This window comes from Neophocaena asiaeorientalis, unplaced genomic scaffold, assembly GCF_003031525.2.
Source record: "Neophocaena asiaeorientalis asiaeorientalis breed wild unplaced genomic scaffold, Neophocaena_asiaeorientalis_V1.1 scaffold133, whole genome shotgun sequence".
Classification (NCBI taxonomy): Eukaryota; Metazoa; Chordata; class Mammalia; order Artiodactyla; family Phocoenidae; genus Neophocaena; species Neophocaena asiaeorientalis.
In genome coordinates, this window is record NW_020174429.1 from 4,466,277 (window position 1) to 4,479,849 (window position 13,573).

A 13,573-nucleotide genomic window follows, 5' to 3' on the forward strand; every position below is an offset into this window, starting at 1 on the left:
TGGAATATAACTATTTTAAAAAAGTGATGGATTATTTTCCATCAAATATGCTATTGCTTATATACTCCCATGTATGCTACAAACAACATTTTTAGCACTATAATTTTTATTAATACTATAATTTTACCTTACAAAGCCTCTTCATGTGTATTACAGTCTTTAACCCTAACAGCAGTATTTAAGGGAAAATCAATTCAAAGAGAATGAGTAATTATTTGAGATAACCCCATCAGTAACAAACAGACCATTTCTGCAACTAGGTCCTCTAAAGGAAAATCCATGTCCTTTCCACGTTACATTTTCTTTGAAATAAAGCTCATGTGATATTTTTTCAACAATATCGCCATTGTTTATAACTTTGGGAACTACCTTTGGAGATTGTTTTCAGAGCCTGTGGCAACCTAGAAGCTACATCTGGGGAATGAGATCTATGCCTGTCTCCCTAAATCATTTATTCATCTACTTGGGAGAGTCAAGGTCAACTTTAGGTATAGTCTAGCTTCAATATCTCAGAAGTAATTTAGGATAGGTTTACCAACTCAGGTGTTTTTGATCAACCAGTAAACCACTCCTTATTAAGTCCCCACTTTGGAATTCATATAAAAGATTATGTATTTATAATTATGGAATCAGAAAAATTTAGAACTGAAATGAGCTCCAGAGATTATTATTTAAGTCAGTGATTCCCAAACGTTGGTCAGTGGTCTAGTACTAGGCTTCCTTCCTAAAATTTGAAGCTTTATAAAAGTGTAGATGCCCAAATGTCACCCCATGGAGATTATGATTCTGTACATATGGAGTAGAGCCATGAATCTTCATTTTTAACAAACATCTCAGATGGCTCTGATGGCACTGATGTGGTCAGCTCCCTCATTTTATAAATAACCCTGCCCAGGGTCAGAAGTGGGCTCAATCCCAGATGTCTAGACTCCCAGGCTGGCTCTCCTTCTTCTACCTCAGACTGTATTTCCTTTAAGGAAATCATTCACCAGTCATTGTGGCTTTGTGATATCTGGTTGGCTTTGTGTGTCTGCAATTCTCCAGCCACAAGAGTTGAAATCAATTAACAAAAACTTGAAGGTCTGGTCTGCCCCCAACTCTGAGAACAATTCTTTCTTGAGGAGGAGAAATTATGAAGAGCTCCAGGACAGAAGCTCTGCTCGTAGTTAGTCCAACTACTAATGCATTCTACATTTCCCATTTGGTTCTACATTCTGCATTTCACAAATTGGTTAAACCAATTTGATCTGTCAAACTCTAAAAACAATTTGATGGTTATCACAATATCATTGTGGGTTTTCCTCTCTGTCTCCTCATATTTCTAAAGTTTTTATTTTACATAGCTTGATACAATGTTAAAGTCTCATGGCTATAAGAATTAGAAAATAATTCAAGAGAGCACATAACTGTATGCTGTGTATGTGTGTCTGATTCTGAAGCGTTCATGATGTAGCAGTGTCTTTGTCTTCCTACCTTGTAAACTCCTTGATTGCCAGCAGGAACTTGGTGATGCATTCAATCTTGTATCCTGTGTACTATTTCACAGCATTCCTTATACACAGTAAAAGCTCATATTATATTTTTGAATGAGGGTGCCGTTTTAGAAAGTATGTCTCAGCTCCTGTTAAGCAGATATATCCTGAGCTATTAGCAGTGCAGACCTGCTGGCAGAGCCAGGGGTGGGGCAGTCTCTCAGCCAAGTGGCTTTCCCCGTAGGGGAGCTGGCAAGGCTGCACTAATGTGGCTCTTTGAAATGAATTTCACATCTTGGAATTCGGTGCACTTTTAAAATGATCATGAATATGGCCTTTAACACTGATGCTGTTTATTTCTAATTTTTCTCCATCTGGCAGGGAAATGCCATATTGTCCTGGAAAATGCTAGAGACTTGAAAAGTTGGGTCTCTGTTTTTCTAACAGTGCCCTCAGTAGCTCTCATCACAGTGAAATATTTAAATATCAACAACAAACAAACAAACACACTGCTGCTGACCTTTTAGGAGAAGGATGGAGCTTCTACCATAAAATATGCAGTGTTTCTTTCACCTGTGCCTTTGCAGATGCTAGTGTCCTCCTGCCTGGAACATTCTGCCCCTTTCCTGCCACCTGCAGTCTACCATTAAGCCCCTTATGTTCACACACACACACACACATTTTTTTCCTTATTCATTGTGATGCATTATTTAGAGGCCACCTCACTCTTCCTTTGTTAGGGCAGCATGCCCTGCCCTTCTGGAGTCCACTTACAATGCCCCTCTCCAGTGCCTCCTCCACACACCGTACTGCCCATCAGACAGTGTTTATCACGTTGAATTGCACTTGTCTATTTGTACTTTTGCTTCACCCTAAAGACTCTAAGCTCTGTAAGGGCCCGTATCTTGTTTAAGCTGTTCAGTATCATACCCCCAAATACCACGTGCACCCAAGCTAAGATTATTTTTTCCTAAGATAGTTATCTCGTACTCTGTATTTGAAGATATTAAGGGACATTTTCTCTATTACTTGATTGTAAATAATGAAGCACTTTTCAGAAAAAAAAATTAGGTCTGAGCTGATCTCAATCAATGACAGTTTTGTATGTTTCAGCAGGTCCCTGACATAGTTTTTCTTTAAGGTTTAAAAAAAATAGCACCAGAGTTAGTAATTATTCCTGAGGCTATGACCCCAAGATTGTATTTGAGATAATCATAAAAAAGCCTTTTAACAATCATTTTACTGAAAGCAATACCAAAAGCAGTTATGTTTTGAAGACACCATTTCTACAGTTATAGAGTGAATAGAAAAATGAAATTGCTCCAGTGCTATGGTAATGGCCACTTGTGGGCCCATCTATAGATTCAAATGGTTGCATCTTGACTTAATAGGATGAGAACAATGATGTGCTCTGAAAAACGGTGGTAAACATGAGTGAGGATTGACTCCTGTGAATCAGATACACAGACACTGATGTTAAGACTGCATGTGAAGAGTATAAGCACAGTTGCTACAATGTGAGAGTGGAAAAGATTATTTCTAAGTGAATGTATCATTTATCCTTTGTGTCATTTAAAATATGCTTGTGTGTCCAGAATAACAGATTATATAGGTGGAATTTACCTATTTTATTGACATCCCTAAAAGTTGTTTTCATATTCACGTTAGCCAAAATAAGTCATGGGGATTTTGTTATTGTAAATATAGAAGATGACTTTATGGAAATACCATATATTTGGAGAATACATGCAGGTTTGTTGTTTGTTGATTCAGTGAGCACTATATTGACCGACACAGGAAATAAGACTGTAATTTTTGCCATCCAAATATGGTGGCCAAATATAGACTAACTCACAATCTCTCATATTCCCCGGAAAACCCAAACCGCGTGGTAGTCAGAGCCATAGCCATTGCTTTTTGCCTCATCCCGTGCATGTCACATCCTGTCCCCATCACCTGGGCACATGGGAAAAAGGACATTTTCCCATGTCACTCATGAATTCATTGGTTGCAAGAAGACTCAAGCCAAGCTGAATAAAAGGATGTGATAACTCAAGTAACTTGAAAGTTTGGGCCTATGACCACTTTCTGCCTCAACTTTGTTGGGGCTCTGAATGTGTTTCCAGGACTCTGCTTTTCACTCTCTCTCAGTTCTGTTCTCCCTCCATCCTCAGCCAGACCACCCCTCGCATTGAAGGAAAGGGCAGCAGCCCCAGGCCTGAAGTCCTCTCAGCTCAATCCAATGGGAACACACAGGTCTGCTCTGCCCGGTGTCCCAGCACAGTTTCTGTGCATCTCTTCTGTTCTGGGCGGATCACAGTCACATTGCTCAGGCATCCCCGTGGCTAGGAACATACCCTAAGAGCATCCTGAAATGCGGACGAGGAAGGTTTCGCTCTTCAGAGAGAGATGGAGGTTCAGCTGTCCAAAGAAGGATAAGTGGATGCATGCAGCAAAAGCAACAGATGCCCACTCCTTTTTTATGTTCCTGATTTTTTAATGGTGGTCCACGTTAATTGCGTATCGTTCCGAACAATGAGAAGGAAAAAAAAAGTACCACTCACAGCCTCATCTCTCAGGGAGCTCTATGAATAACATTTTTCCATGCTTCATCCTAATTGTGTTCTCTTTATGTAATTTCTGTTTAGTGGCAATCAGATATAGTCATAGATTCTGTGTTTTTACTTACATAATAAGAATTTTACCACAGACTGAATAACCTTTCATAAACAATTCTGATGGCTGCATTAAAAAGCATCCCATTTTCTGCAACCATTTCCGCTTTTCTTGTGTGGATCAGCCCACCTGTACTGGATCTCAGAGGTCGAGCTCTGTCTTCCTGTCCTCTGTCCAGTCTTTGGTGATGAGTTTGACCTGTACATATTCACTGGGACTGCACTGAGGTTTAGTCCAGCTGCCCCGTCTTGATGCCAGGACACAACTGCAGCACAGTATGCTGTGCTAGGGCCGTGCTCTCCACGTTGGGCTGTTGTTGGTCTGTCACCTGTCTGCTGAGACAAGATAAAAAGGTGGCTGGGCCCCTGGATCCCAGATCATCAGATGCTCTCATTTCACAGCCACTATGGGCCATAGCAGTGTGTTCATTCCCACACTGAGCATTTGTTAGGGGCCAGTCATTATACCAGTGCTGGAATGATAATGGCGAGCAAAAACCTGGGTCTTCATCTTGTTCACAGTCTAGTGAGAAAGACTGACACTAGTCAACATTAAATACAAAATGACCACTTTGGTAAGTTCAGTGAAGAAGGGGGACATGGGCTATGAGTGGCGATCATAGGGGCATTTGATCTACTCTGTGATGGTTTTCCTGAGGAAGTAATGATTGAATTGAGATCTGAGGGATAAGTGAGAAAAAGTGATGGGGAGAGAAAATAATTCGAGAGCACAGAAGAGTCTCCTTACCCCTTGACTTTCTGCCTTAAATTTATATTCCTGTGGCACTTCTGTAGGCAAGGCAGTCAAAGGAGGCTTCCCTGAGAAAGTGGTGTTTGAGCAGAGACCTAAAGAGTTTGGGGAGAAAGCCCCCAGATTCTGGGGAGCAGTGTCCCAGAGAGAGGAAACGCGTGCAAAGTCCCTGAAAGTGGCAGGGTGCCCATGTGTCCCAGGAACAGCAGGAGGCCAGTGACTGGAGCCCTGGACTTACTGAAGGGGCACCTAGGAGGCAGCATTAGACAGTGAAGGAGAAGGGAAATGTGGGTTCTTCGGGTCTTTTGAGTCTGGTGGAACTGAATTTGAGTGAGATGAATAGATGTAGAACCACAGAAAGGTTTTGAGCAGGGTGACTTGGTCTGACTTATATTTAAAAGAATCAGTCTGGCTGTGTTGAGAAGAGCTTGCATAGAGTAAAAGCTGCAAGCGCAGTGATGCTCAGAGCATATATATGTCTTTATTTTGCAAGGAGGAAATGGACGCTCAGAGATTTAAACCTGACTGAAGTCTTTTAGTGCCTAGATTCGAGTTGAACTTAAGTGTAGTTGATCCCTAAGTCCATTCCCTTTCTGCCCTGCTGGAATACTGTATATGTGTGTGGGGAGTTGGAGGGGGCATATTAATTAGAAAAGAGAGATCGGACAATACTTGAAATTTGGACCTTTTTTTTTTAAACTTTTTCACTTAAGATGTTATAAAGCCTCATGATTTATTTTTTTTCTACAGCATAATTCTTAAGGCCTATACCTTAGTTCATTGAATAATGTACTGTCTTCAGGTAACCCATCTCCTATTATTATTATTTTTTAAATTGAAAACCTAAGAAAATATTGGCATCAAAAATGTTTCCATCTGGGCTTCCCTGGTGGCGCAGTGGTTGAGAGTCCGCCTGCCGATGCAGGGGACATGGATTCGTGCCCGGTCCGGGAAGATTCCACATGCCGCGGAGCGGCTGGGCCCGTGAGCCATGGCCGCTGAGCCTGCGCGTCCAGAGCCTGTGCTCTGCAACGGGAGAGGCTACAACAGTGAGAGGCCCATGTACCTGGAAAAAAAAAAGAAAAAAAAAAAAAAGCAAAAAGGTTTCCATCCTTTTCAGGGAAAAGGTCAAATATCCCAAGGAAAATATTTTAAAGCATTTTTTCCTTCTGATGACAAGTTGATAGGTGAAAAAAATACTTTAAACTCTAATGCTGCATTGGCATTTTTATTTTAAATTACTTAACACCATGTCTAAAAAAATCACATTTTCACATTTTGTGAAATAATCATGAAAGTACCCCACACTACTAGTTAAGAAGATTTGGAGATACAGTCCATAGTTCATGATGAAAGGCAATATTGTATGTAGAAGTTAAAGTGCCTGTGTTTTCGTATGTTAGTTAAAAAAAAAAATCAGTGGACAAATGTACCTTCCTCACCCTCTGGAAGGTTAGATTTTAATGTTTTCATTGGTTTTGATGATGATGATACTATACATTTTTCAATTCTCCTTTGTCCTATAGCTGCTTAGGAGTGTAATTTCTCGCCTGTTGTCTTATCTGTTACTTTTCCTGGACTTTACAGGGCCCAGCCTTTCTTTTCTGGCTTTCAGGGTCCCCTTGCCTCCTTTACCGCTGCGCTCAAAGAAGTGAACTTGTCTCCTTCTCCTTTTCCTTAAGAGCTCTAAGTTCTGGGTACTTGAGAGAGCCCACATTGCATAAAAAAGACATCACAGGTTTTCTCATGGATCAAGGCCAGCAGTTGGTCCTTCTGCAGTACTTCACATGGTGGAACTAGAAACAGGAGATTATTCAGTTAAACCTCTGTAGCTCACCACTGTAGCAACAAATAGGCTATTTCTGCAGCTGTTTTACCAGCCTCAGACGGAGAATTCCCTCAGTTCGGGGGAATAGAGTTGTACCAAAGTACCAATTTTCAAGAGTATTCAACTGCAAAAATTGACACCTTTCTACTTGCAAAAGAACTTGCTTTTGCTCTTTTCTGAGATGGAAAGTTCCTTTCCCATTTTGGAGATCGTTAAGACTTTCCTCCATTGCCATGGGTTATTATAGAAAACACTACCCATGTTCCCGAAGATACCTTGTCGAAGAGGTGATTGAGATGGAGCCAGCTATGCCCTCCCTGTGGGCAGCCATCTAGGGGCTGGAGACCACTGGTTGGGAGGATGTGAAGAACATGCATCCCAGTTTGTAACGTTCAGACATCACAGCCATTTTGAGAAGTTTGCCATAGGGCGTTTTGAGCCAACATCTCCCAGAGCCGAGGGTGAATTCCCTCATCACTTCCCATAGCACAGCATTACCAGAACTTGTTCCGGGCACTGTCTTCTTGAGTTATTTAGCTAGGATTTTTACAGTACTTGAGATAGCCAAAGATACAACCCATACCCAAGGAAGGCCTTGCTCTCTACAGAGAAGAGATGGTGCTCTCTGAGGAGCTGGCTGTTATGGCGGCCTTATTCCTTGTACATGGCTGGGAGACAGCACACCCAGCGCGGGGGAGCCTGGGTGTCCTCGGGGTAGGGCGTGCTCCACTGTGAGCTGTTACTAACTGTGTGATGTTGCGCTGGCAGGTTTTGTTTTGTTTTTTTGTTTGTTTTTTTTTGCGGTACGAGGGCCTCTCACTGCTGTGGCCTCTCCCGTTGCGGAGCATAGGTTCCGGACGCGCAGGCTCGGCGGCCATGGCTCACGGGCCCAGCTGCTCCACGGCATGTGGGATCTTCCCTGACCGGGGCACGAACCCGCGTCCCCTGCATCGGCAGGCGGACTCTCAACCGCTGCGCCACCAGGGAAGCCCTGGACTGGCAGTTTTACTTACATAGTTTTCGGCTCCTCATCTGTGAATGGGAAGAGCAGTACTTCACAAGGTTCTTATGAGGATTAAATGAGATAACACTTAAAGTGCCTGGACTGAAGCTTGGCACATAAGAGGCATAGAAGTGACGGCTGCACGCTCCTCTTCCGATCCACATGAAATCCAGCCTCTTCCCAGAAAGGCACACATTCTCATTCCCCTGACATGACCATAAAATGCCGTTTGTTTTGTTTCTCTATTCAGGCTATATAATGTCTATTTGGACTTTAACCACTTGTAATAGTTTCCAAATTAGTAAATATATATCAAATATTATATTATTACAGTCATACATTCTATTAATGTAAAATTAATATGGATTAATACAATATTAAATATATAAATATATGTACTTATTGGGACTCATACTAACTTTAATTCTAAACTCAGTGGGAAGTGCCCACGTTTATAGGATAAAGGAAGAAGAAGTAATTTAAAAAATAAAGAGGGAGGGCATACAACTTTGGATTAAAGCTCCCTCTGAACAGGGAACCCCCCTGGGTGTACTGCTGGGCACAGAGCAGAGTGGTACTTAACCACCCTAGCTTGGGTATACCATTGTGTCTAATGTGCTGTCATATGACACTTGATTTTTCAATGAATGCATCATACAGTTTTTTCCTAACAAGCTTACCGTCAATTGAGATGCTCTTTTTTTTTTCCACTCAGTTGAAATCAAATCCCTTCTTTCCAATTCTTTATTTACGGAATTGGATTTTTTTTTTTGTTTTTCGGGGGAGTTGGAGTACAATTCTTTACAAGTATTCTTTTTCATTTTTTAGATGAATTTCATTGTTTTATCCTGCTGAGGTTGTTTTGAATTTTAAATTCGTCCACAAGTATATTAGTTATTCCTTCCAGTTTATGTCACCAGTTAATTTGTTAAGCATGTTAATATTTCTATCCCAAGTATCAATTGAAAACATTTGCTATGGGGGCAAAGGGAAGCAGAGCCCTATGGTAAGTTACAGGAGAACAGATTCCAAAATGGGCATGAATTAGCATTGACCAAATAATACAACGCCTCGGTAATAGTTACTATGGATTTACCACACCGTATTATTGTTTAGGTCAGCTTTTAACTTAGGGATTTAACAGCAACGTCATGAGTATGTGGTAAAAGCCCTCACTGAAATCCAGGTATGATTTGTCTGTGACATTTTCCAGCTGCTTCAATCTGTAATAATTTATTCTAAGTGAACCCATGTTGGGTCCTAGTGATCTTACATCCTTTCCTAAGTATTTATAGATCATATATTTAATCATTAATTGTTATCTCCTGCCTGGAACTGATTTCTAGCTCACTTTCATGTAAATCAAGGAAATTTGGGTATTTCCTCTCCTATTCTTTAAAGATTAGAAAAAGTGACCCAGCCATGTCTTTTTGCAAGTAATTTTTGCACTTTAGAAAATATCTGAAACCAGAAATTCTGGGTATTTTTAGCTCATAAGCCCTCTAGCGTGCTCTCCTTATTGGGTATTCTTCTCCTACTTACTGTGCCCCTACTCAAATTATCTTGTCCTATCAGGCTGATTTAATTTCAGTTCCAGAACTTTACACATCCATAATCTCCTTAAATCCTTTGTTCGGTTAATAGTCCCATTGGAGTCCTATTACTTCGAAGAAGTTATCTCTGACCACCTCATTTCCCCCTTCATCTAAATTACTGCAGCATTTTTTTTTTTGCTATTACATGCATAAAGTTTTAAATTCTAGGCCATAAAATATGTCTAACTTCTTTGTTTAGATAGGACGTTGCTTGAAAGCAAGAACTCTTTCTTGTCCTTCCTTTTAACCGCTAAGTTATCTATACAGTGAGTGTTGAGAAAGGTTTGCTGACTAATAATAACAACGAAACCTTCTTTTCATTGTTCATATCATCACTCACCTGGAGTTAGACTTCTGATGGCCTCTACCTCTGCCAGTCAAAAATTAGTTGCAAAGCTGAAACCGAATAAAACGCATAAATTTCATGGTAGGAGAATGTACTTAATAAAGAGCAGCTGTTTTTAATTGGTTTAGTTAGGATTCTTTATGTTATAAAAGGTAGACATCCTCCTTAACCTGAATTAAATAATAAAAGAATTAATTGTCTCCTGTAACTGAGAAATCCAAAGTCCAGGCCAGCTTCACACAAAATGACTTATTCCAGTATCACCAAGAATTCACTTTCTTTCCAGCTTTTCCCTCTAATTTGACAGTTTCAGTTTCATTCTCATTTTCTATATTATTTTCTATTGCTGCTCTAACAAGTCACTACACAATTAGTTTCTTAAAACAACACAAATTTTTATCTTATGGTTCTGGAGATCAAAAATCTGTAAATGGGTCTTATACTGGTACAATTAAGGTATCCAGAGGGTTGTAATCTTCCTGGAGGTTCTCAGGGAGGATCCCTTTCTTAACTTTTTCCAGTGCTGGGGCTGCTTGCATTCCAGGCAGACCTCTACGCTGTAAGAGGATAAATTTGTGTTGCTTAAGCCACTAAATTTGCCGTGTGTGTGTGTGTGTGTGTGTGTGTGTGTGTGTGTGTGTGTGTGTGTGTACAGTTTTACAGGGCTAAAATCAAGGTGTCGGTAGCGCTTTATTCCTTCTGCAGGATCCAGGGGAGAGTCTGGTTTTTGGCTTCTTCATCTTTCAGAGCCCACATTCCTTGGCCCATGATTCCTTCTAGTAATGGCATCACTCTGCCCTGACCACCTGCTTTCCTCATCACATCTCCTTCTCTGACTATGATTTTATGCCTCCCTCTTCCATTTTCTCGGAACCCTTGTGATACATTGGGTTCACTGGGATAATCCAGGATAATCTCTCCGACTCATGCTCCTTAATTTTGTTACATCTGAAAACCCATTTTTCCGTGTAAGGTAACATATTCACAGGTTCCAGGGATTAGGATGTGGGCATCTTTGAAGGAGAGAGGAGGGAAATTGTTCCGTCTACCACAGGCTCCTCATAGGGATCTGATGGAAGTGCCAAGATTTCTCCTAAATTAGTACCTCTATTAAAGCTCATATGTATGTATGTATGTATGTGTATATATATATATTTTTAAATTGAAGTATAGTTGATATACAGGGTTGTGTTAGTTTCTGGTGTACAGCGAAGTGTTTCAGTCATACATATATACACATATTATTTTTTATATTCTTTTCCATTATGGTTTATTACAGGATATTGAATCTAGTTCCCTGTGCTATATAGTAGGACCTTGTTGTTTATCTATTTTATCTATATATATTATGTATCTGCTAATCCGAAACTCCTAATTCATCCCTCCCCCACTCCCTTTCCCCTTTGTTAACCATAAGTTTATTTTCTATGTCTGTGAATCTGTTTCTGTTTTGTAAATAAATTCATTTGTGCCATATTTTAGATTCCATATATAAGTGATATTATCATATGATATTTGTCTTTCTCTTTCTGACTTCACTTAGTATGATAATCTCTGGGTCCTTCCATGTTGCTGCAAATGGCATTCATTATTTCATTCTTTTTTAATGGCTGAGTAGCATTCCATTGTGCATATATGTATCACATCTTCTTTATCCATTCATTTGTCCGTGGACATTTAGATTGCTTCCATGTCTTGGCTATTGTAAATAGTGCTGCTATGAACACTGGGGTGCATGCATCTTTTCACATTATAGTTTTGTCTTGATATATGCCCAGGATTGGGATTTCAGGATCATATGGTAGCTCTATTTTTAGTTTTTTAAGAAATCTCCATGTTGTTCTCCAGAGTGGCTGCACTAATTTACATTCCGACCAACAGTGTAAGAGGGTTTCCTTTTCTCCACACCCTCTCCAGCATTTGTTATTTGTAGACATTTTAATGATGGTCATTCTGACCAGTGTAAGATGGCACCTCATTGTAGTTTTGATTTGTGTTTCTCTAACAATAAATTAAGCTCATATATTTTCACGATCTAGAGGGAAGAAAGGTTTCTCCTAGCAGTACCTCCAGGAAAGACAGAGAGCTTCTCACTCCTTGAAGCCTCAGAAATGACTCCTCTGCTCTGACTGGCTGATGGGCTCAGCTCTGATTTTTATCATCTTGATCAGGAAGCTAGTCTCCTCCCTAGAAGGGAGAGGGACTAGAGGGACTTAGGATCCACTTCTTCACCTTTGTAGTTGATAATGTGGAAGAGTAGTAGCCAAATGTGGGAGTGGTTACCAAAATAAGGAAGAATGGATTCTGAGCAAAAACGAAAACAAACAAAAACCAAAATAACCAACAAATGTCAACTAGAATACATCCCTTCACCCCATGACTGTAAATTGGCCAAGGGCAATGACCATGTCTTATTGATAGTGTATGTTCTGTATAGATATTACAGAACCCAGAATGTCTAACATAATAATTGGTGTTCTTAAATAAGTGACTACATGGTGAATTATTACATTGTCATGTTCACATGATTTGACTTGTAATATAGTCAGATTCATAGCCTAACATGTACCATTGGACTAGGTGATACTGTTTTGGCAAGTAAATTTCTAGGGCATGTTACAGAAAGTGTCTTTAAAGTTAGGTCGTGATATAGGGAGAAGAATAGAAATGGTCTCAGATCATTAATTTTCTGAATTAAGGTAAGACAAGAAATGCAGCTCCATAATGCAGATCCTAAAAGGAATTGCATATTTTTAATCTGACTCATCCTCTTGGGCTAATCTCAGAAAATCGTTGTTCCAGATGCCTCCTGCCCCTTCCCAAACACACACAAGCACACATAACTTAGGGTACATGTGTTTTGAAGAAATATAGGTACTGATTAATCTCCCTTAAGAGCACAAAAGTGTATCTGCCTATCTATGTATTTTATTACCAGATTAAACCCCAGAAGGGGACTCTCAGCACCAAATGTCATAAAGACTGTATGAAGAGGATTCATTACACTAAACTATTACCTGTGGCTCCCATGGCTCTTCTCTTACTCTTTGATCTTTTGGTTTCCTTTTTTCCTGATAAGGAGGCTAGGTTGTAAGTGGGCCTCACACCTCTGAGACGAGCAGTAAGGAGGTGCTATGTTTCCCAAGTATAAATGGCCATGCTGTGAGTCAGAAAAGATTGGAGCTGTTTCCAAGAAAAGGTACCAAAATCAAGCTGGAGTCATCTGTAAGAAAAAAAGTGGGAAAGTGAGTACAAGCAACTGTCAGAAGCTAGTTGTGAAACCAGCTGAGTATCTAAGAGGATGAGAATTTGATGATCTTTTTAGAAGCTCATTGGTTGGTGGGCAGATGACCTCAATGACTCAGGGTACATGAGTCAAGGACCATAGAGAAGAGTAACTTAATCACTATTTGTTCTGTTAGACTGAGCAGTGTCCATTTAAAGGGATTTGAACACCGTGGACCATTTTTGCTTCCTACCCTCCCACTCTTTGTGGACATTCTTTTACTGATGAAGAGAACAGAGGACTTCATCACGCTCTCAGAAGAGATTTCAACTCTTTCCTCATACCATACTTTGTAAACCAGTGGTTCTTTCCATCGTTTTGGCAGAGGGCATGCTTGAATTCATTTTGTGCATCTAGTGAAAGCTAAATATTCCCTCCTAAGGAAAAAAGATCATGAGCACAGAAGTCAATCATTTTTCATAAAATTTCAGGTTACTCATGAAATCCCTGAAACTTGTCAGCAGGGACCTTCTAGGAAGAGTCCATGGACCGAGTTAAAGATCCTTGTTCTAGACCCTGAACCTGTATCTCCAGTTACCTCATCCTCAGCTAAGGGAAGCTTTGAGTATTTTCAGAAATTTGGAGATCACCGAAGAGTTCCATTCCATTCTAAAGGA